The 23448-nt window shown below is 41.1% G+C and overlaps 1 protein-coding gene across 4 annotated transcripts in view; it reads left to right on the top strand.

Annotated features, from left to right (window-relative positions):
• Positions 1-463: 463 nt before the first annotated feature.
• The window catches only part of CRACDL (CRACD like), a 66568-nt gene continuing 43583 nt past the window's right edge, over positions 464-23448 (top strand). Inside the window, exons 1-2 of one of the 4 annotated variants that reach the window (XM_063392567.1) lie at positions 464-845; positions 22123-22186. The gene's annotated coding sequence lies outside the window, so the exon portion shown is untranslated. Of the gene's footprint in view, positions 846-21759; positions 22041-22122; positions 22187-23448 lie in introns of those variants that run through there. The other 3 variants (XM_063392569.1, XM_063392568.1, XM_063392570.1) reach the window with 3 other exon arrangements.

The raw sequence follows: 23448 nt of genomic DNA, 5'->3' as shown, positions 1-23448 counted from the left end.
ACTTTGCACGGGAGAGAATCCGAAGAAGAAGAAGAAAAAAAAAAAAAAAAAAAAAAAAAAAAAAAAAAAAAAAAAAAAGAGAGAGAGAGAGAGAGAGAAATGTGCTCACTCGGAACGCACAAGTTTGAGAGAAATTTACTAGAACAGATAAGACGCCGAAGTGGGGAACTAACTACGCGATCGTAGTTTGGTCAATTCTCCTGTCAGTTCGTCCAGATTTCCTTTCGTACCCCTTGTATAGAAGCTAAGCTTGAAGCCCCCCATTTGAAGATCCAAGGACTCCACTGTTCACAAATGCAAGGAGCTTCAGCTAAAGCCTTTCACCCTGATACCACCGCAAGGGTCCTGACTGCAGCTACGTGCTGCAATTACCCCGCCACCTCCAACACTCGCTCCAGAAAATAAACTGGAGATGGCTCGTCGCTATCTTATGCCACGTAGGGTAGGTGAAGGGGGAAAGAAAAGCCGAGGCGGAAAGCTGTAGCGGTGAAATCGCCCTTTCACAGTGCCCGCTCCGCTCCCTCTCCTCACCCCGCGCTGCTCTGTGACCCGGCCGCGGTCAATGTCCTGCCGGGGTGGGAAACACCTGAGCGCCGCACCCCGCCCGCCCCGGCAGCGCCGCGGGCTCGCCTCGCCTTTGGTCCCGCGGCCGCGGGCGGGTCCTGGGCCGCAGGTGGCGGCGGCCCGGGGAGGAGCGGGCAGGCCCGCGGGCGAGCGGCGGCAGGTCCGCGGCTCGGATGGGTCCGCGCCGCCCGGCTCCGCCGCTCCCCGCCGCCGGCACGGCTGTCCCGCCGGCACGGCCGCCGAGGGCCGCCGAGGGCCGCGCCGCCCCTCACGGGCCGCAGGTGAGTGAGGGCAGCGCGGGGCTCGGGCAGCGGCGCCCTCGGGCCCGGCCGCGGGCGCTGCCGTCGGGGGAGGCTGGGCGGCGGGCAGGGCTCCGCTTCCTTCCCCCGTCCGCTCCCGAGGCTGTTTGCGAGCACTGCGACGGGAGACGCTAAACCTGAAGCAAAACAGGAGTTCAGTTTAGAGGCTCCATGCGCTAGTGGGACGCCGGTGTCCCTGTACACGAAGGGCTCCTTGCAGCCGGCGTCTCCAGGTTTCTCGAGGGTGGGAACAGGCTTGTGCTCCCGCCAGCCCCGCTCCCTGCAGGCAGGCCGAGCGCAGCAGGCAGTGTGCTCTTGCCCTGAAAGGCTGTGGCTTTTTCTCTCCCATTCCTCAGATATCTCTCAAAATGCTGACTGATCCTCTGCCCTGAAATTAGCCGTAAAAATGCTGTGACTTTTCCTACTCTTTAATATATGTTCGGACACGAGACCTGAAATACCACAAATGCATTGTTTTCATTATTATGCTAGCTTCTGTTGACAAACTTCGCTGTCCATAGTATATTTAGTGTATTGAATTTTAATTGCCACTGATGGGTCTTAGGATACTGTAGAGGAATCTCTTTTAAGAGCACAATGAAATTTTTGTTGGGAAAACATCACTTTGCCAGTTTTGCCATACAATTAGCTGATAACCACCCCATATATAAAGAGAAGTTTATAGGAACACCCCAACAATATAAATGCTAATTGTTTGCATATTTTCATGCTAGTTAAAAACCTATTTTTTTAAATAGCTATTTTAATTGTATTTAAATTGGATAAAGTAATGCGTGTCTTAGGCTTTATATGTGTATAAATACCACAGCAATGTAAGTATCAGCTGGGAGCATGCGGTGGACTGTACATTCCATCCTTTCTCTGAAAGTAAATTGTTACTCCAGGTAGACACACAAGATCCTCCAGGAGCTTTTCCTGTTCTCTTATTTTGCTGTTATAAATCTTAGGTACCATAACTATCTCCCATAAATCTTTCTTTGGTTGGACATTATGTTCTCTACTCAGTGCTGTACATTCTCCTGTATTTGTCATCATTAAGAAGTTCATTTGCTTTATCACTCACAGATCATTAGCTTCCAAAAATAGCAACCATGCATCAAAGCCTATTTGATGCTGATACAAGGCTGTACATAATTTTTGCATCAGAGTAATTTTTCAGTCTTTGCATCACCATGCCAATAAACAGTGGGGCAACAGTCCTTTTCCATGCAACAAGATATGGATTGTTTTTATGTAAATTTGAAGTGGAACTGAGCTCTCATCAGCAGTTTCTACAGGGCAAAGATTAGATTACAGAAGGGAAAAAAATGTAACTTTATTACTGGCACTTGCCTTGTAGCTCTTTAATCATTGAAAGAAGGCGGTTTCAGGGTAGGAGTTGGCTTATCATTAAAGGAAAGGGAGCAGGTGCATTTAGGCTTATCCACTGATGAGGTAGGAACTGTCTGTGGTTGTTTATAGTGATGGGTAATTAGTTTGTCTCTGTACTGACGCCAGAGTTTATAGAAAGTAGAAGGTCATGTTTCTTTGCTTTCACAGAGACCTTGTGAACTTAAATTCTGCTGTGTTTTTAATTAAAAAATGTTTTCTTTAGTATGTGCTTCTGGGTGTATAGGGTCTAATTCTTCTCTTGGAAAAAAAACAGCTAACCTGGCAGTGTTGCAGTGGTTTCCCATCCATATGAGGGTGTGCTGCCTGCTATTTTGAGCTCTACATAGGAAAGGGTTCTGCTCACACTCAGCCTGTGGTGGTGCTGACCGCCTCTGCTGTCCTCTGTCGTGCAGGACATTAACAGATGTACAGAACTTGGCTGGTAGCCTCAGGATTTATCCTGCATTTTATTGCATTTAAGACAAAAGAGTAGCAAAAAGGAGGAGAAAAACTCCTTAATGACAAGGACTGGCATTGAACTGTTATCAAGGAACTGAAAATAGGATTGAATTATGGAAATGTCTCAGGCAAATATTTATTGCAGTAGCAAACTGCATTTCAGATTCACCAGGACAAGTGTGAAATCATCAATGTCTAACAATACATAGACAAGTTCTCCCTGTTTTGTGTGAAGATTAAATCAATGGTCATTGCCTCACAGCCCAGTTGTTCCACTCCAGCACAACTGGTCTTTGACTGGAGAGTATAACCAGTACACGTTGTAGATAGGGACCTGCAGGGCACTCACTGTGCAGAAAGAGAAGGTGACTCTGAAGTCTGCTGTTACTGGTGTCACAGATCTCTTGCCCAGTGCCCTGCACACCTAGCACATCAGTTCTCTTGTTCTCTCCATCTTGCTTCATAACAGCAAGCTCAGTCTTTGGCCCATCAAATGTAGTATATACCCAGCAATGCACAGTTCATTTATCTTTTTGTTACAGAAGCCTAGAAGTGCCTTTCTTCAGTTGTAGGTGCTGATGAACTGAATATGGCTAGTTTGTTGAAGTCCAAAATACTAAAGGACATCCACTTGAACATGGAAATCTTTGCTGGAAGGCAGTAGAATGAGGGCTGTACATACCAGGATTGTAAGGTGCTCTTAGAAAAAGCTGCTTCATTTCCCAGCTGTGCATGTACTGGAAGAGAGTTAACAATCACAAGAGAGATGGAAATTCATCTTAAAATGTAATTTATCCAAGGTATTAAATATACAGTCTTCTCTTACTGCAAGATTTATGGTTCTGTATTATTAAAGAGAGAGTCTATGCAAAAAGGTCAAGAAAGGGGAACATTTTCCTACCCATTTTTTTTGTAGTGAAACATCCATTCATGGATGTTGTCTCTTAAGGAAGATGGCTTTATCTGTACCAAAGCATTTCTGTGCATTGCTGCTCATTGTCAAGTCAGCAGAACTCCCTCAGAATTATTTGGGTTTGGTAAGCTTGGATCCTTGCAGTTTGTTTTTGAACTGGCCACAGTACTTGCACAAATCCCCCCCAGTGCCTTCTCAGTCTGGTACTGCAGCCTCTCTCCTTCCATCACTACACATGAAGAGAGTTAAGGTAAGACAGGCTCACTAAATCTGTGTCATCTCCTAAAGTTATTAATGGAAAGATCAAAAAGAACGTTGATACAGTATCAAATCTGATTAACGTTTTGGAGGTAGATGTGGGTAAAACAGTGCAATATAAGAGGCAAAGGGGTGTCTGACTCTTCTGAAGTACATTTAAAATGGAAAGTTTTGAAATTGAACATAAAAGTAAACAATGCAATCAGTATGAGAACTCTGGAGTACTCCATTTTTTGGTGTCTATAAAGAGTGCACGTAGTGGGTTGTAGAATTGTGAGTGTAAAATGCCTACATCTGTTTGATGAGTTATAACAGGATGAAACTAAAAGACTTGGCAGCTCAAAGCCAAGCAACTGGGTCTGTTGGCCCCTGGAGCAGAGTGTAAATGTGTTAGTAGATGTTTCTGTGAAAACGATCAGCAGTGATGCTTCTAGTGAAGCTCAGACTTAAATAATCATTGTCTTAATTTCAAGGGTACCATTTTGCTGTGTTCATACTTCTTGCAAGTCCTATTACTCCTGATGCCTGTACTCTATATAGCCTCAAAGGGAGCCAACAGAATTACTCTTGGCAGTAGTAGCTTATCCAGTAGTTGCAGGAATGTAACAGGAAAGTTACATTTTGGAGCCCTTTAAACAGCATGTGGTGTATCTGCTTTTATGCAGCACTTTTGAAGCGCACCTTGGGAGCAAATGTCACTGGAGACATTGGTGATGCCTTAAATTCTGACAGATTTTGAAATAATCAAGAGGAAGATTAAATCAATGACTCAGAGAAATTTGCATCCAAACAGGTATAAGAGATGAAGTGGGACTTCTTAGCAGTTTATCACCATTGACTCTTCATGACCTTGAATGAGTCTAGTGAAGTGTAGTTATAAGAGTATTTACTGAGGGCACATGTTTTTTTAGCCAGCCTGTTGCTGTTCAAAGAGAATGAGATAAAACAGGACACTGATTTCTTTGGTATTTCTTCCAGTGCATTTTGTTTCTCAGAATTCTCAGCCCCGTGGTTCTCCCAGCTGCTTCAGAGCAGGCTTCATCAGTCACTCCAGGAGGATGGGCAACCTACACGTGTATAAGCTGGCATATCCATCCAGTGGTGTCCTCTGCCAGCTGGTTCTCTGGTGAAGTTTGTCACCAAGTTAAGACAGAAGCAGCTTTGAAAAGAGTCCTTCAAGGAAAATTTCTCGACAGTACTTGACAGCACAACTTTTTCTTTTATGGAAACACTGAGTGATTTTAGGGGTAATGTCTGAGTTTACAGGCGAGACAGTCCTGAGAGTACACAGTTATAAGAAGTGCTTCAGCTCGCACTGCTAAGATACAGTCCCCATAAACAGTTTGTTTGTTCTATGGATAAAAACACTCAATAGGTCTGCTTTGTTTTTTTTTAGCAGAAAAGGAGTTTATTTTTTTAAAAAATCAATTTATTTTTATGTTTAATATTGCATCCCTGAAAAGCTAAAAACTCAGTGTGTTTTGGTTTGTTTGGTTTTTATCTGCAGCACATAAACGTTCAGGGCAAGGGAGACAGGTTGCATTTTTACTCCTTTGTATCTTAAAGTGTTGAGTGAGATGGGAAGATTACACAGTTCTCATTCTCCATGTCATTCTTCTTTTATCACATCAGGTTTGGCAACTCTGCTATTTAAAGAGAAGTAGAATATAACAAAGGAACTGCTTCATCTTCTAACTCATTGTCTAATACAATGCAATCAGTTGCCTGTATTTTAGAATTATGGGGTTTGTTTAATTCTACACTTTAGTAGATTTCTTTCCTTCCTAAAATGGAAAATATTCTAGAATTGAACAAAAGAGCTATAAATACAATATAATGTGGAACTTAAAGGACTCAGGGCACTGTATGCCATCAAAATTAGTAGCTCTTTTAATCTTACAGTTGTGGCATTTTTCCTTAATACTGGAATCAGTATTACTAAGGTTTTTTCAAGGTATAGAGGGGTTGGGCAGATGCAGGACTTGCACCGCATCAGCTGACTGTGGAAACATGCAAGAGTTTCCACAGGTACTTGGACAAATTGGAGGTTAAGGAGGGACAGACACATGATCTGTCTATCTGTTCTTCTAACTAATACCATTCCTAGAAGAAGAACTAATTGCTAATTTCTGCAGCTACAGGCCTTTCGAGTTGGTGTAGTGTTTAATAAATCACCATTGAGTCAACAGTTTCATAGGTAGGAGCACTGTGCAAAACATCCCCATGGCTTAGGTCTCGGCTGGTAGGACCACAGGACAGAGAGATTCCAGGTCCACATCACTGTGTGTGTTGCTCTGCAGTGGAAGGCATGCATGTCTGTCTCATTTGAGGTCTGATTTTTACTTAATGATAAATTAGCTTCAGAAAACTATAGTACAGAAAAACATAGGGAGAGGAAGAGAATTAATGTCTCTGTTCAGTGGTCCTAATCAGAGTACAGAAGTAGAGCATGAATGAAGTATATGTGGGGGAATCTGGTGAGAGTTCTCCATTAGGCCTCACAGAGACTTCTGATCTGGTTTCCATCCTGTCTTCTGCACTGTGGGCTGCTTGTGTAGTGTGTTCAGGCGGAGATCTCTAGTGTTTGGAAGGAACCATTTATGCTGGTTTGGCAGATATTCACCTCACAGTCACCCATTCTTCTCAGACCTTCTGAAAGCATTCTCTTCATCAGAGAACATCAGAGTATCCAAAACTGGGGAGATTACTTGGTGGGGCTGGAAATCACAGAGAAAGGTGACAAAAGCATGTCCCTCCCCCAAATATTTTATTTGACGTTTTCCTGGTTGGGTGGGGTGATGTTGAAAGTTTTAGCAAAAGATAAACAATGCAATTTTTAGAAATTTAAATGCAAATCAAAACTGTGCAGAACTGTGGTGTTCAGAAAGACTATAGGTGGCAGCATCATAATAAAATAGAGTTTATTTGATGTCATTAGTCAAACAGAATTCAGCCCTTAGTTTCTTCTGCAGCGTATCACAAACAAATACATAAGACAGTGTGAAACAAAAAGAGCAGATGAGAAACCTGGAGTTGATCATCATTTAAGCAAACAGTTAAAATACTCCAATCAGTCTCTTAATCTGTGTGATGTCAGTTTTTGTAGACATGAATGAACATGCAGACTTGCAGAGATCCTTCTCCATATCTTGCTTAGTGCATTCAAGCTTTCAGTGGTAGTTGAATTTTGCCACATTGGCACATAATCTAAGCAAGAAAAAGAAAATGCTGTTCTCATTAGGACTGTTGTTTCAGGATTTTAAAAAGGGAAGATCGTGTGAACTTGCAGTGAAGTGTCTTGAATTTTCCTAGGTAGCTAATGTGTTTGAGACTTCGAAGGTGGATGAACTAAAGGTTGATTTTTTTTAGAGGAGTACTCAACAGTTTATGAAAATGGAGCCCATTTAAGATTTTAGATTTATTTTAGATTTAACTTCCAAACATGAATGTTCTAAGTTAACTCTGAAAAGGAAATCAATTGTTAAAATAAGGACAACATTTTTTACGTTTGTCCCTCTTGCTTGCTATTAAGGTTTATAGGAACTGTTAATGAATAGCATTTTCTTGTGTCAGTGTGTGCTGTAATTTTGTCCTAGTATTGGTTTCTAGGAGAAATGAGAATTTTTTCCCTGCAGCCCAGGAAGAGCTGTCAGACCCATTTGGCAGGACACAGATTCACTTTCTTTCTTGTCCTAATGCATTCCCCTTGAATCACTCAGTCCAAAATTATCCAAGTGAAGTCACAGACTGTATCTTGTCCGTGGATTTCTTGTTCCTCAGCAGCCTGCTTTATAAAATACTGTAAAGGTTGCTGCTCTCAAATACTCAGTTAAATATGTACTTCTGTCAAAATTTATTTACTACAAAATCATGGGAGCACAGGTATAGATTTTTTTATTTGATCTTGTAGCCTAGCTCTTTTTCAAGTCTTATTGTGAGATGAAAGTATGGTGCAGACTGTAAACTCAGTTTGTCTAATTGCTACTGAACCAGCTGATAAAGGAGTTCTATGTTTATTTGTTGGTTTATTTTTTTAAAGTGAGGTGCCAACTGTACCTCAGTGTTTTAAACTGGTTGCTCAGATTACATAGTTCTGGGTAACTTGCATCAGTGAAAGGATGCTAGGGGAAAAAATGTCAAATGTCACTGTGAAAATTATTTGTTCTTTCTAATGACTTACAGATCCCTTTTTTTGATTATGTCTACAAAACCTCTTTGACTAAATGCCAAACCAGTGTGAATTAAACTACTTAACTATTTCTGCCTGACTTATGTCTCACACTACCAGGCAATGTTGAAATTTACCTGAGCAGCTTCCACAGGACTTCAATTTGTTTGCTCAGAGATAAAGCAAGATTGCAAAGCTGAAATATGCAGGTGTGATTTTTTTTTACCCAGCAGAGGGAGGAAAACACTTGCCTGTACTATTACTCCTGTATTTCTTTCTTTCATAAGCCAGTGTAATGGATTAGAGACATTGTATTTTCATGTAAAGGGATAACAAAGGCATCACACTCAACACAGAGGCTTTTAACATCTTCAGGGATAAATCCCAGTCAACTGCAATAGGGAGGAGACACCTAACGTGAAAATCCTGCTGTGCATTTTATTGGATAAATGATTCTATTCACTTCAAGAAGTGATGGCTCCCATCTCTACCTTTAGGTGTTAATGGTTGTGAAAACCTGACCCTCAATAACTATTTATCTCAAGAGTGGGTGCTCCTAGGGAGTACTTCTGAACTTGTGAGCACTGGGTGTGCCATGTCTGCAGTATAGCTCTGTCTGGGTAGTAGCTGTATATGTGTCATTTTCACCCTCTTTCCTTGTTCACATACCTTGATTTCAAGGAAAGGAAATTTCTGTGTTTGGTGGAAGGTTCCATGAGTAAAGAAGGCAGCTGTTATGTACCTTGGACATGCCTCAGATCTGAACAGTTCAGGATAGGTGGACTGGGAAGATGCATCTAAACTACTGAGCAGCACAGGAAATGTTCCTGGGTCAGGCTGTCATTGAACTGTGGTTCTTGGAACAGTACTGGCCAAAATTGTGGTTGGATAGGCTGGTGATGGTTTTCAGCAAGAGGAGTAGATGTAGTCAACCTCTTTTGAAGATCATGAGAGTTTAGCAGTCTGGTTTCAAGCATTGTCTTTGGTGCCACAGAACAGTCCTGAGAGTGTTTCACCTACAAGAGCAGATGCAGCCCAAGGCAGAGGCTCCTGGAGATGGAGCTGCACGAACCACATCAAGCAAAGTGATTTTGTCCTCACCCTGGCAGGTGTCAGTAGGTGAGCATTTAGGTATATTGAAGGGGAGGGGAAATTGTGTTTTCTGTTTTGATGATTTTTTTTTAAGCACAGCTCTATTTTCTGTTCTAGTCTGTGGACTTTTTATAGCACGGTATGAGTGATTTGTGTTTGATGCCACAGCTAGAGAGAGCACTTCCAGTCTGTAGGGCAGAGGAGTTCATTTATGTGTTGTTGTGAAAGGCTGTGGGACCAAATGCCAATTTTCTCACAGTCACAGCTCACACTCGTCTTTACACTTCAGAGCTGGAGGTAAGGTCATTGGGCAGCAGGGTGCTGACAAGAGTAGGAGTTCACTGGAACAAATGAGTATTCACCCAGCTAACACTTATTTCTGTCACTTTTTTGCTGTAAGATTATAGCCCCTAACTCAAAGATGGTCTAGTACAACGCTGCTCCAACAGCTGCTGTAAGCAGAAGATATTCTGGGTATAATCGGACTCTGTACACTGATGACTGATCACACAAATCTGATAAATTCTTATGACAGGATCTGTGGCTTTGAGGTTCATTGTAGAAGCCAGATTGTGCCTTATTTGCTGTAAAGGCTTAATAGAATTGCCCATTGATTTCTCTGCAGCCACGTCCCCCAAGGGATTTATTCATTCAGGGATTAAAATTGTTCCACGGTTGTCTGATTTGTTTAAAGCTCATGCGTTTCTCTTAATTGGAGACAGTGACCTCAAAAATAGCCAAAAACCTCTGTTACCCTTATGTGGAAGAGAAAGGTGTATTAAAAAAAGTCATATTCTAATTAATGAAGGCTCTTACATCTCTACTTTTGTACCTTCCTACTTCTGCTTGCTTGAGTCAAAAATGACTTGAAATATCTGTTTGATGAATTTGTTTGGAGTGGAAGGAAGCCAAGAATTATTTTAACAAATGTTTTAGCTTGACACTGAATATGGAGGCTTAGTTTGCCAAGCTGGAAAAGTGAATAACTAGGCAGTTTTTTGTGAGGCTTATATAGGGTGTGGGTCATCTTGAATGTCAGTTCCAATCTGTGTTACATATTTGTAGAGGAGCTTATATTGTGAATGAGTTGACATGTTCTCCTCATAAGTTTCAAGCAGATTAGTTTTGAGAAACTGTGGCACATAGTGCAGTCAGCTGAGAAGCCAAAAGGACTTCAGGAAATCGGCTACTTCTATGTGCTGGAAAAGTTTGAGGTACCTGCAAATGTGTCTGGAGGAGAGTCGTGTCGGGTGCCGTGATGGTGCGAAGGGAACGTGTCTGGTAAGCTGGGGTGCAGAATCCAGTGAGGAGCATTATGGCTCCTGGGAGAGGTGGATGGAGTTCAGCACAGGAGAAGGGAGCCTTCTAGCACAGCTCCTGTGGGGTCCTGTGTGTCCGTGTGGTGCAGAGCTGTTGTCCTGTCTGCGGCCTCTTGGCTGTAGAACAGGCTCACTTGCTTCTTTTGGCAAGTGTGCCAGAGTTAATTCTTGCCACAGCTGTGAAAGAAATCAACAGAAGCCATGTGAAAGTCAGTCTGCTACTGCTGCTTCCACTTTTGCACAGGCATTTGAGATCACAATGTAGTGTGTATGAGTAAAGCCATGTGTGGGCAAGACAGAACAAGGATCTGTTGCAAGGTCAGAATTGGATTGTGTCCCTGGATTCACATGAGATCTGAGGCTGTCAAAACCTAGGTCAAAACCAGGCTTTTAGTTAATGTTAGTATGATGATGAAGCCAGATCTAATCCTGGTAATTAACCCTCCCCCAAACAAACCTGGATTCCATGGATGAAGTAGAATTCACTGAAGAGGAGGGAGGCTTCTCTGAGCATTAGTCCCTACTTTGTTCTACTACCAGTGAAGTGGTGCTCTGTCATTAGCCCTTTTAAGGAATATTTTAAAATAACACTTCTTGCTTTCCCTCGGACTTTCTGCTGCCTTTACTACTGTTTTTCCTGCATAGTTTCTCCTTCCTTGCTTTCTTCTTTTGCACAAAAACATCTCTGCCATACAAATACCTGCGTTTGTGATAGCAATCTTAAGTGACACCTCTTCTGCCCCAGAACATCAGTTCCTTCTTTGGACTTGCCATGCATCTGAAGATGATGATCTGTTGCTTTCATTATATTCTTGGATAAGGAAGCTCTCTTGCATTTTATGCTTGCTTTAAATTGCTTCAGTAATGCTTAAACCAGTCACAATGGGTTATTAACTTAAAATTTAACAGTGGAAGATGATAGGAGAAAAAGAAGTATATTTCTTTCTAAAAGCAAGTTGAAATCATGGGTTTGTAATAATGTACTGCTTATCTGATATTCTAGGATCCCCAAGTGGGCTTCAAGCCTTGAACAGGCAAAGTTTAAAGTTTTATGACACTGAAGGTTAGTCCATTTCAGAAATACCTGAACCGAGTAAATGGTCTGGCTCTTCTGACATTTGCATTGAGTCTGCACTATATGGGAGGACAACGGTAGCTGGCCTGCTGTTTTGACAGAATTATGCTCTTTAAAATGGTTGCCAATGCTTGTGTAACTCAGCAGTGTTAGCACAAGTACATGAGTGTTTCTATTTGGACTCTCATGGAGTGCTTTAAGGAAGTGCTGTCTGCTCTAAAGTGTTGTTTCTGTGACCTTTCTCACGGTGAGAGGATTTGTTTAGCAATAGCTAATCCTGTGACTCTGATATGAAACAATTCTGTGAGCAGAGAGCACTGTAAATTGTCATGCATATACAAAAGATTTTTGGTCAGTTTTCTTGAAATATTCTCGGCAACTCTTGCAATGATCCTGATGTAGCAAGTTTCTTAGTCAAAGCAAAATGCTGACAGTTAGACGGTAACTTTTAAATCAGATTCTGCAGTTTTTAGTTACATTGCTTCAACAGTCTGGTCTAATAGCTCAACTGATTTGCTGTCTTGTTGTGAATGAAAGTCACAAGCTATAGCTCAATCACAACAAAATGAGAGGACTACATGTGCAGATAGGTACATCTCAACTTCCCATTGAGCTCCTGGGTACTTTGGATCTGTGGATGATGGTGTGGGAATCTCCAGCAAGGGCTTCCTGGTTCCACCTCCACAAAACAAACTTGCAAAATCTGCTGAAAAGTATTTCATTGTTTTTTCAATCACATCTGCTTCTACAAAGCACTGCATTTGTCAGCTATATTTCCTTAATATAAAGGCTCATTTCCTCCTGGCGTTTTGTATCTGACTACTTGTAATTTTAATAGCCTCTATTTCTGAAGCATAGGGCAAAATAAAAGTGACCAATCTAGTTTTCTTCATAGTATTTATAAGTGATTACACCATTTTGTTTTCTCTGTACACTCTTCATGTATGGAATGTGGCTGGAATTTACAATAGCACTGAGCATCATCCTAACTCTGTTTATTTGGCTATTAGAATTTTAGACTGAAGCTGAGTGCTTGTATTAGCTCAGCCCAAGAGTCTGCTGTGATGTTATTAAAACTTTTTACTCCACAACAGTCTGTGCAGTTTGTAGTGATCTGGAGACAATATCTGCTTTAAAAAGTTAGGGTAAGGAAGCAAAAGCCATTTGCTAGTGAAGGTAAGAGTGCTACTATGATAAGAACATGCAACTGGTCTACTTACATGAGAAGGTTCATTATCATGAGAAGGTTACATGAGAAGGTTCATTATCAAAATGATCTTCAACTTTTAGCTAGTCTTTGTGATGTTTCTTATTACTCAGCCACTTTACTTAGGAACAGTAAGTTTCCAAATACTGGGTGAAGCCACTTCAGTTTTTAAATGTCTTAATTAATGATATTGGATGCGTAATGCCTGATAACATGCTGTGCGTTAAATCAGAACGCCCTGGCAATTTTGTGCAGACTGCTTGTAAAGAGCATTATTTACTTTGCTGAGTCAAAGCACAAGGGTGAGTGTGTCAGAACCAAAGTTCATTGTGCAGCTATAACCTGCCTCTTGTATATGGGGTGGACTCCAATTACACCATCACAAGTTATTCATCCTTTTGTCCCCCAACTCAAAGGACCTGAAAGTTACACCACCTGCCAAAGTTTTAAGCGACTGAATATAATAAAGGAAATTAATACAAGTATCACTGTTATCTCTAATAAAATATCACTGGCTTGCAGTGAAAACCTGAAGGGAAGTTAATCAAGAAATAATGACATTGGGTGCTGCATAAATCAATGCTGGTTTCATGTAGCTGTAAAAGTGAAGGTGTAAATTGTTTACATGCAACTGTCAATTCTAAGACTTTCAAAACAAACTAAAATAGGAAATTACTTTTTCCTGGGCTTACCTATCATTGAAAAAACCAAAAGGTACTGAAGTCCCATTTTCTTAAAGGCATTGCAGAATTTTACATCCTACTCCAGATTAGGAAAGTAGTTTGCTCTGCTGTGTAATTATCAAATTGTGCAATATTCAGTAACTACATCACACACAACTTATTTTAAAACAAACCATTTAAAAACATACCATGTAATTAGTATAGCATGGAAACAGAAGATATATTTAAAATATTTGGATGTTCAGATGACTTTCTGAGTACATAAAGGCTTTGTTTTCCTGAGTTTTCTTTCTATTCTCCTTTCGTTTTGATATCAGTCTTTCTTGCCTCTAGTAAAACCCAAGGAAAACCTGACCAGAAATAAGCTGGAGAATTGGACCATGTGCAGAGAGCTGCCAGACTCATATACCTAAAGCTAAAAACTGTGGCAGGAGCAAGAGAATAAGAAAAGGAGATTATTAAAAGAAACTGTATTTGTAGAAATTTTTCATCCTTTTGCTTCAGAGGTTATGTTCTGCAGCATGGAAGATAGCGCCTATTTCTTCTGTTCTGTCTGACTTCTGCCTGGCAGCTCCACATGCAGGCACCCCGAATCCAGTCCAGATGGGCTCAGTTCAGTGCTGGTGTTAGTACTGCTCTCCTGCTCCAATGATGGCTGTAAGGAAATGGAAATAGATGGCAGTTCTGTGAGAATTGTTTGGGGAACACAGAAGAGTTGGGAACTCAAGTGGTTGCCCTTTGAATCATTACAGTAATGGAGTAGGCACATGTGTGAGGACAGTGGTATCACTGTGTTGCATAGAGTCTTTTGGCTTTTTAATTCTTCTGAAATTGCTTATACTTTCTCTGGACATTGTCCTTCAAGAGTAATAGAAATTTTATGACTAATCATGAAACAGTAAAGATTGTTGAACCCAGCCTAGAGCAGATGCAGTTATGTCATCATAAATGTATTCAGAACATACTCATACACAGAGAGGGAAATGAGCTACACTGGTACTTGGCAATGCTAGATTAAAGGTTGGACTCAGTGGCCTCTAAGATGTTTCCCAGCCTAAATGGTTCTATGATTTGTGCCTAAATACTGTATACTGAGAGCTGCATAGAAGGCATTGTTTCTTTCTGTAGCCTTCACATCCCAACCAGCCAATGTATGTCTTGGGTACTGTACTGTATTATGCATGTTAATATGGGTTGTTTGTATGGCCACTGGGCGTGTTTGCATCAGCTTCAGGCTAGATGGAACAAGAGCTGTGAACATGCAGAGACATGGACTGCAGTGCAGGCTAGACAAGCCCTCTGAGGACTGAAGATGCCATATTGTTCTCTTTTCCTTGTTGCTTTTATAATCCAGAGACACACATGTCCCCAGCCTAAATAATCTCACTAGATAGTGTGAACTATTTAGCCCTTAAAGGGGAAAAGAATTCTTTGTTTCTTTTCCCATCTCACGGCCCCTTTTCTCAGGAGATCCTCTCTTAGTTACCATGGATATGCAAACTGGTGCAACGGTCTTCCTATCCTTTATTCATACACCTACTAACATCTGTACCAATGCAGCTTTCAAATATAGACCTGCCATGTGCTGGATCTGGCTAAATCTGGAGCTGTTTTACACATTTCTTTGACACATCGATTTTGGCTGGTTGTTCTACCATTTTGAGCAGATGTAACATTTCATAACTTGTCACTGAATTTTTATCCTTCCATTCATGATGGTGACAACCAGAAATCTGATTGTGAACCACCAATGTGAAGCATATAAAGCAGCTTGGGAACTTCAAGAAATCTGTCTCTCAGCACCCCTCCCTTGAACATTGGGTGGTGTATGAAGTGTCAGGTTACATGGAGACCTGGAGCAGGTAGGTCAGTTCCATACAGTTCAGCAGCAAAGGAATTTGCGTTGCAAAAGAATTTATACATCTTATTCTTCAGTGGTACTCGAACCTAATTGCACTTGATTTGACACTAACTGGCTAATTAAGGAATCTTTCTTTAGGCTTCAATGGGAATTGGATCACAGCTGCTGAGACCAAGGGCACTGAACCACCGGGTTAGGTTTATTACCTTCATTACTGAGTTAGGAAGCTGTGGAAAACTAGGACCAGCTCTGTAGTACCAGCATTTATCTAAATGTTAAGAGATCAAGACACTGCAAACCTCACACTGTTCCCACTTACTTGACCATGTAATTCCCAGAGCAAGTGGAGAGTAGACAGGCTATGGATGTCAGCTGAGCCACCAAAACCACAGGGGAAACAGAAAAAGGCAAGTGTATTTGCAAATTTAAGTATACAGAGAAGCACTAAAGTAGTTCTCAAGCTTTTGTTCACTTACATTATTTGGATAAACTGTTGGTCTTTTGTGGCATTCAGATATGAAATACAGTTAATATGTTTTCCATGACATTTTTTCTGTCTTTACCTTTAAAAGAAAGCCACAATAGTAATGAGAAGATTGGCAAATGTGTTTGTTGAGAGTGTTGCTGTTGCTATGATTTGTCCAGAGCTATCTGAGAACTTCTCAAGTATGAATAGCATCAAGCTTTTTACTGCTCTTATTATTTAATTGTATTCTTACAGTATTCAAGGGACTCCGCCAGCACAAGAAGCTATTGTGCTTGGAACTGTGCAAGCATTCAAGAGACAGAATCATCTCTAAAAAATCCTGAGTTTAATATAACAAGACGGGTAAAACATGCGCATTCAGGCAACTCAGTAATACCTTGTTGTTAGGCATTTAGGTGGGGTCATAACAAGACTTTTTGGCACCTTTGCCTTCTTCCTCTTGTGCTGCTTCTGCCCTCATCCTGACACACTTCCCAGCCAGCTGCTGTTGCAGTTTTGCAAGCCCTTGCTCTGGCACTGCCAGAACAGACTGCCAGTGCAGCCCAGGCTGGATACCCTGCAGGGTGCAGGCATGGTCCCACATCAGTTACTTCACAAGAGTCCTCATACATTTTCACTGAAAAGAGCAAGACAGTTGCTGAAGACCCTTGAAAATGATTCAAAGGTTCCAAGTCAAGTTTTCCCCACACAGCATTTGTTTCTTTTGGAAGTACACATGCAATTCTTTGCCCTTAGCTGTTGCACAACTCGATGTCTTCTCTTTGTACAAGAACACACACTGGTAGCAACTGGGGCTGCAAATCCTGCTTCCAAAAAATAGCCACAACAGACCACTTCCCATCACTGAGACAACACAGTCCAGAGTTCTTCTTGGTACCTGTCTTTCGCTCTGGCTTTGTACTTTGTTCCCACTTAAAAACTTTGCTCCTACTTTTAAAGGGACAAGGAGAAAATTCCCGTTGGTGGAGCAAGGCCTTACCCAGACCTGCCAGTCTGCCTGGCATACTATTTTGGATGCCAGGTTGACAGCAAGAATGAATTTATGCCATGAGATTGAAAAGGAAGTGTATCATTCAGCTGTTTGGACCAGCAGATGGCAAATGTAAAGGAAGAAAAAGAAATCACTCTAAGAGCCAATCCAGAGAACAGACATTAAATAAAGCCATCTGGCAAACATATGAAGGGAAAGAAGACGATGCGACCAAGTTCTGCTTTAAATATCTGCTCACATGGAAAGGAAATTGATGGGAACTCATACTATGGGAGAGCAGGCTTTGAGCCTATTGGGAGTCCTGTGTAGTGTCAAAGCCTGTGGCACTGTTGGGGATTTACAAGAAGGACCCAAAACTATCAAGTGGGCAGAGCCTAAGCAGCAGCATTCCTGCCTGTGTGAGATCCTGGTTATACTCCACATGGAATAGCAAATACAGAACTGCTTGATCCCCATGGTGGGATTGAAAAGACCACACCTAGGAACCTTGTTTGTAGAGAGGGACTAGAAAGATAAGCATGGAAGTAAGCAAGGAGGATGATCTAATATAAGTTGTGGATGCCCCATCCCTGGAAGTGTTCAAGGCCAGGCTGGATGGAGCTTTGAGCAGGCTGATCTAGTGGAAAGTGCCCTTGCCCATGGCAGGGAGGTTGGAACTAGGTAATCTTTAGACTCTCTTCCAACCCAAACCATTCTATGATTCTATGATATCATGAATTCTGAAAGTCATTGACAAATCTATTTTTATGCCAATGCCATGGAATTTTGTTACTTTGCCTTACTACATTAATTCCTGGAGAAGAAAGATGTGTGTGGTTTTGTACTCACACTTTTACATAAAATTTCAGAAGAGAAACACTGTCCATTGAAAAGGGAATTGGTATCTTATATAAGTACCCAGCCTTTCTTTTGGAAACTTGCTCCCAGGGAATGTGATTTCAGAGCCCAGAAGTCTAGCAGATGTTATTATTATTTCTGTTTCACAGGTCAGTGCTTTTGGTTTTTATGCTCTGAGAAATGCCTACAGCTGCTAGCCTGTCTTTTATGTTATAAAAACAAGTCAATTCTGTATCGTATTCTTAATTTAAGCATGATTTTTTTTTTGTGGTAAAATGAGGATACTGTTGAACATTGCAAAAACATGTAGTAACCAACAGTTTTGTTGGCAGACTGTGTCATCCTCTTATTTCCATAAACAGGAACAGTAGATAATTTTACAGTGAATTTTATTCTTGATATCCAGGCTCATGACATTAAAAAGTACAAGTAGTCCCACCACTTAACTGCAATAAAAGGAAAAGATTTCAGTATTGTAACCTAATTTTTTAATGCCTCTGTTGATAAGGTTCACATGAACGATTATATAGTTGCAGTATTTTGTGCATTAACTGTTGATTTTGGACATTTACATGGGAAAAAGTTGCCAACTCTCACTGAACAAAATTTTCAGATATCTATTTCCTTTCCATCTCATCTGTGTTGTTACTGATTAGCTACTATATCTGAGAAAGTTTTCTTTAGTTTCCCTCAGCATCTAATAGCCAGACTAACAAAAAGGCAGTATTTCTGTCCCTCTGCTCAGATGAATAATTCATTGCCCTGCATTTTTTGTGTAAAGTAAATTTCAACTGTTTCTTTTGTAAAGATGATTTACAAGAGGTTCTGGACACACAGAAATTAATTTGCTGCCTGCATGTGCATCATTATCTTTTTGAGAGGGAAGTAACAGTTTATTTCTGTTAAATTTTGGTTAAAGAATTTACTATGCCCAGTGTTAGAGGGATAGTATCCTTCAATTGAAGTTGGAGTTTGGCAGGTTTTTTCAGTGCTGTTCTGCTGCTATTCTCCCCAGCTCAGTTGAACAATGGGCTGGAGAGATGCTGGCAGTGTTGCTTGGTTACAATTCATCAGCGTGAATCAGTGCTTCACGCAGCTCCTTCTGTGGCTGAACAACTGGGAGACTTCTCGGCACTGTGTCACTGATGTGAGCAGAGATGTGAGCAGATTACGGCCCATCTCAATTACTGTAATACTACACCTTGGCAAAGGGGTTTGGACAGCAGTGTTTGACTTTCAGTGCTGAAGCCAGGCAATTTGGAGCTATCTGTTTTACATGGCTTTACAAGTGTATAGCCAAGTAAAGTAAATTTTTAACAGTGTGTTTTGTTGCAAGGTGTGTTTGATAAGTTTGCCACTTCGGCATCCTTCTGTATTCATCAGGAAGATTAAATCCTTCATTAAGTATGTGCCCCTGGAATAAATATGCCATTTGCTGAAGCATGCTTGCAGGCAAAGTGAAATATGTGAGAGGAACTGTTACCTTCTTCTTATTGCATTTGACCAAGTCCTAAGCTGGCATAAAATGAAGCTGGTGGAGTTATGCCAATTTAGACAATAGGAAGATGTGGCAGGTTATTTTTTACAGTATGGAGTGGATTTTTTCTACCCCATTTAAATTCATTTTACTAATTAACTGTTCTTGCTGTTCAAGACCTGACTGGAGGCAATGTTAAAAGAGAGGTGTCCAGTTTGTGCTCTCCATGGAATCAGCATGTCCAACAGCATTGTTCTCATCTACATATTTTTTCTAACTTTTACATGAATCCTGAAATTATTTCCTTCTCCCTCTCCCTTTTGGGTTCAGCAGTTCTCCATTTCTTCTCAAATATACCATACTTGTGTCTTTTAATTTCTCTTTGATTCTATTAAGGACCTCACTAGTAAAAGTTTACATTTGCCACAGCAAACTTTGCCACTTTCATCTTGCCAAGCTTTTTCTGTTTTCTCTCATATCTGCTATTTAATGCAGCTTGCTGCATGGCTGAACATTAAGACCATTTGAAAGAATCTGTAGGAAATGAGGCATTTAAGTGCCATCCACTTCAGTTGGTTTGCAAAAGCTGAATCTATAGTAAAAAAATTAGTCTAGAGCAATCTAAAACACAGATATTTCTATGAGTAGGTTCTCTGCACTGTTTTGCCTCGTGGTGATGGTATCTGTAAGATAGCCTTTCATCAGAAAATCGTTTCAGAGTATCTGCACTGCTTAAAAATCAGTTGCACTGCACAGAGCTGTGATTGCTGATCTGCGCTGTGTTGTTACATGACCAGTTTTTCTTTAGCAGCAGATGAGTATATATTTAATATCTTAAATTTTCAGTGTGTTTCCTCCAAATGTCTATTGGTTATTTATAGGGTTTTTAATATTTTGATTCTATTTAGCACCTGGATTAATTTAATCCTGCTGAAGTCAGACTATGACATCAGTAACTATTTTGTCTGGAAATTTAAGTGCTTATGGGATAGGACTTAACTCTGAGCTCTTCCTGTTTCTGCAATAAAATGGGAAATGGAAATGAACAAAAGAACTATAATTTTCCTGTCAATATGATAAGCTTTGTCTCCTGTTCAGAAAGGTACTTGAAGCACCATGATACTCACCTGGTTTTGGGCAGTTACTACTGCTGCAGGGATAGACTGATTCCTGGATAAATAGGGACATTTATAGGGAGGGAGAGATCTCAAGCATAGCTAAGAGGCTGCTTCCTGACCTCAAGCCTGTGCTGAACACAGATTTATCGGACCACTGAACTTGACTACAGTGAAAGGAGAGCCTTTTGGGGATACACTACATGCACTAGGAGTAAGCATTAGGTGTGTGATTGCACAGCTGCGCAGGGCTGGCATTCTGCAAAGACACTTGTGTGCTTTCCCTTGCATTGAAGCATTGCTTTGTTTCTACCATATAGAAGGCTATTGTGGAGTAATTCCCTTCTAAGGTCATAGCTGGGCTTCTCTAGACACGACTGGCCAGTTCTCGTGTCCCTGAGACCCTTCTTGAAGCAAGCAGTTGCCCGCTGGTGGTTGACTGGTAGGTACACCCACTGCAAACTCATGTGAGAGCTCCTGCCCTGGCTGAGCTGGAGTCCTCACAGGTGCTCCTGTCTGGGACTGGCAGAATCTCCTTGAGCAGTGAGGGAGCTGCTCACACGTGAGAATGTGCTCAGATGCGATGGGGGAGCAGCCGGCTGGAATGAAAGGACTTGTTTCTGCACCGATACCCCTCCGCCCTCCCAGCCTCACGGGCCGCTCCAGCCTGTGGGAGCCATGCCACGTGTGGTGTGCACAGCGCTGCTTTCGTGCCATTTTTGCCAAGATGTTCCTTGGAGCCAGTAGAAAGCAAACAGGCATCTTTTCCAGATAATTGGGTCTTTGACGTTCGTGTTATGCTGCATATGAGGAGGCATTATTTCCTTTTGCTATGCAGGATGATAAGGTTGGGTATACCCCATCCAAGGGACTCAGAGCACTTTAGCTCTTCAGGTCTGGCTCAGCATTTACTTTTCATCTTTTAGAAAATACATCCTGAGGAATTTGCATGCTAAATAGAGTAATTAATACAATGGTATGGCAATAAATTAAAATATTTACATGGCCAGAAAATGCAGAGTTCTTGTGTCATCATAAACTTCCCTGATTTGCTCCCTTTCAGTTTTCTGTGTTAGGTTTGGCTTTAGATTATGCTTCATAGTATGGTGTATGGGATAACATTTTTTTTTTATTTTCATATGCTTAATATTCTCTCATTGCATTTGTTAATGTTGAGGGTGTGCACATGGCAGATGGCTTCTTCTCCTTTATTTAATGACCTGATTTGAACTAGATCTTATGGTAAGGTTAAAAACTTTCTGGTTTCATTGACATGAAGAGCAGAAAATGTCACCCTCCATTTTAGAATGTGTGCTTCCGATTTTCATAACAGGTGCCTTTTTATCATAAAAATAGCTTAGCAGCTGTCTCTTTGTCCTGGGTGCTACGCATCGGCCTTTACAAAGCCAGGAGTAACTTTTTGGCATGGCCCTCCCTTTCCAGGAAGGACCCAGCTAAGCTTCCTGAGTAACATCAGCCTCCGCTAAGAATTCAGGTCAGGATCTCCCTGCTTGTTACCTAGCAACTGGGGGATACTGGTGCTTTCTCCTCTGACCGGCTCCTTCCGCGTTACATACAGGGATCACTTGGGGAAAGGATCAGGGCACTGCTCATAACTCATGCTCCGGGAAGGCAGAGTAGCCCCATGCTGGGTGTCTGATGAGACATAGGGTGCACTGGCCAAGTCGAACCGAATCCAGACTTTCAGAATTCTCTGCGCAAACTTGAAAGTGCCTCTGCTGGTTTTGCAACCACTTAAATGTCTGGCAAGGTGACAGATCCCTTCTGAAACACCAGTAGCCTTTTGTGGTGCTTTGAATCTGAAAAACAGGAACCTACACAGGTAAGCAGCTGAAGGAAGTTTATGGCTGAGGTCCTTTAAGGGTTGTTTTCCTACAGGTGAAATGTGTTTCTTGGTTACACAGGTGCACAACATTCAATTCTGGGACTATTGACCTGCCTTTGTACTTATTAAAGTTTCATTGGATGGTAAGTAAAATAAGATAAGTAGAAGGATGAACTGTCTTCCCTTGTTCTTTGTGTGTGTGTGTTTATATATAAATTGTTCAAAACAACCTTTAAACTTCTCTAGTTAATTTATTGTAGAACTGGCTAATGAAAAATCTTTAAGTGATCAGGAGTTCTTGGTTGCCATGCTCTCATTGCAACTCACTGCTTGTAGCATATTTGCAAAACAGAAAGCAGCAAGTCCCTCTGGCTATGTATTGTTTGCAGCGGCCAGCAATCATCTCCTCTGGTTAGTAACACAATGGGATTTGGTACTGCTTTTTGTTTAGATTGATAGATTCCAAGTAGAAGCCCTTTGTCAAATGTAAAAATTAGAGAGATGTGCCATTCTAAGAAAAATACTTACCAAAAATTTGTCTTTCATGTGTTGTAGCTTCTCTTCTCTACTCACAGATAGTAGAGATGGTGGGAATCAAACCAGAGTATGTCCATATCTAGTGCTGGTACCAGGCTGGCATGATAATTTTCTGAAGGACCACTCCTCACAGAAAATACACTTTTCATATTTTTAAAAACGTGGAAATTAATGTTTCCAGGTGTATACAAGCTGTTTAACTTGCCCTTTTCAGAAGTCTATAAAACAGTACATTCCATCTCTTCAGAAATATGAATTGATACAGCTCCAATTAACTTTAGCAAAGGCCTGCCAAGTGACATCAGCCAAAGATCTGGCTGCACATCTCTGGGACAGGTACACTGTAAGCATGTTTATATGGTTTTTGCACAGAAGGTTATAGTAGTAGATTCTGAATAGGGACATAAAAGACCAGATTATTTTTAAGCAATATATTTTAATTATCTCTAAAATATGGAGCTGTTTAAGTTGAGTGCTGACTCTAAGGCATTAAGAAGCTGATTTCTTCAGAGAGACTAAGTGCAGCTTCAATTGATATTTTCCACATTTAGTATTCAGAAAAACAATTCCCAGAGTCTCACATTGCATACCTGATACAGCAGCTGCTTTTTAAGTGTGCATATCCAATTTGGTATCCTATACTCTTTGTCTCTATCATACTTAAGGGAGAGCTCATACGTTCATTCCTAGGTCTTGCAGGGTGTGTGTCTACATAAGAAGAGAGAAAAAATATATACCAGCTTGCTATCTTCATGCAATTCAGGATGTCCTTTCTTTCAAAAAGCTCTCCCAAGTGTGTAACTTCATACTACTGTCTGATTAGGTGATGTAGGACAGGGTAGGAAAAATATCTGTTTGAGGAGGTGCT

This window comes from Prinia subflava, chromosome 3, assembly GCF_021018805.1.
Source record: "Prinia subflava isolate CZ2003 ecotype Zambia chromosome 3, Cam_Psub_1.2, whole genome shotgun sequence".
Classification (NCBI taxonomy): Eukaryota; Metazoa; Chordata; class Aves; order Passeriformes; family Cisticolidae; genus Prinia; species Prinia subflava.
This window is presented reverse-complemented; position numbering and strand designations above follow the sequence as displayed.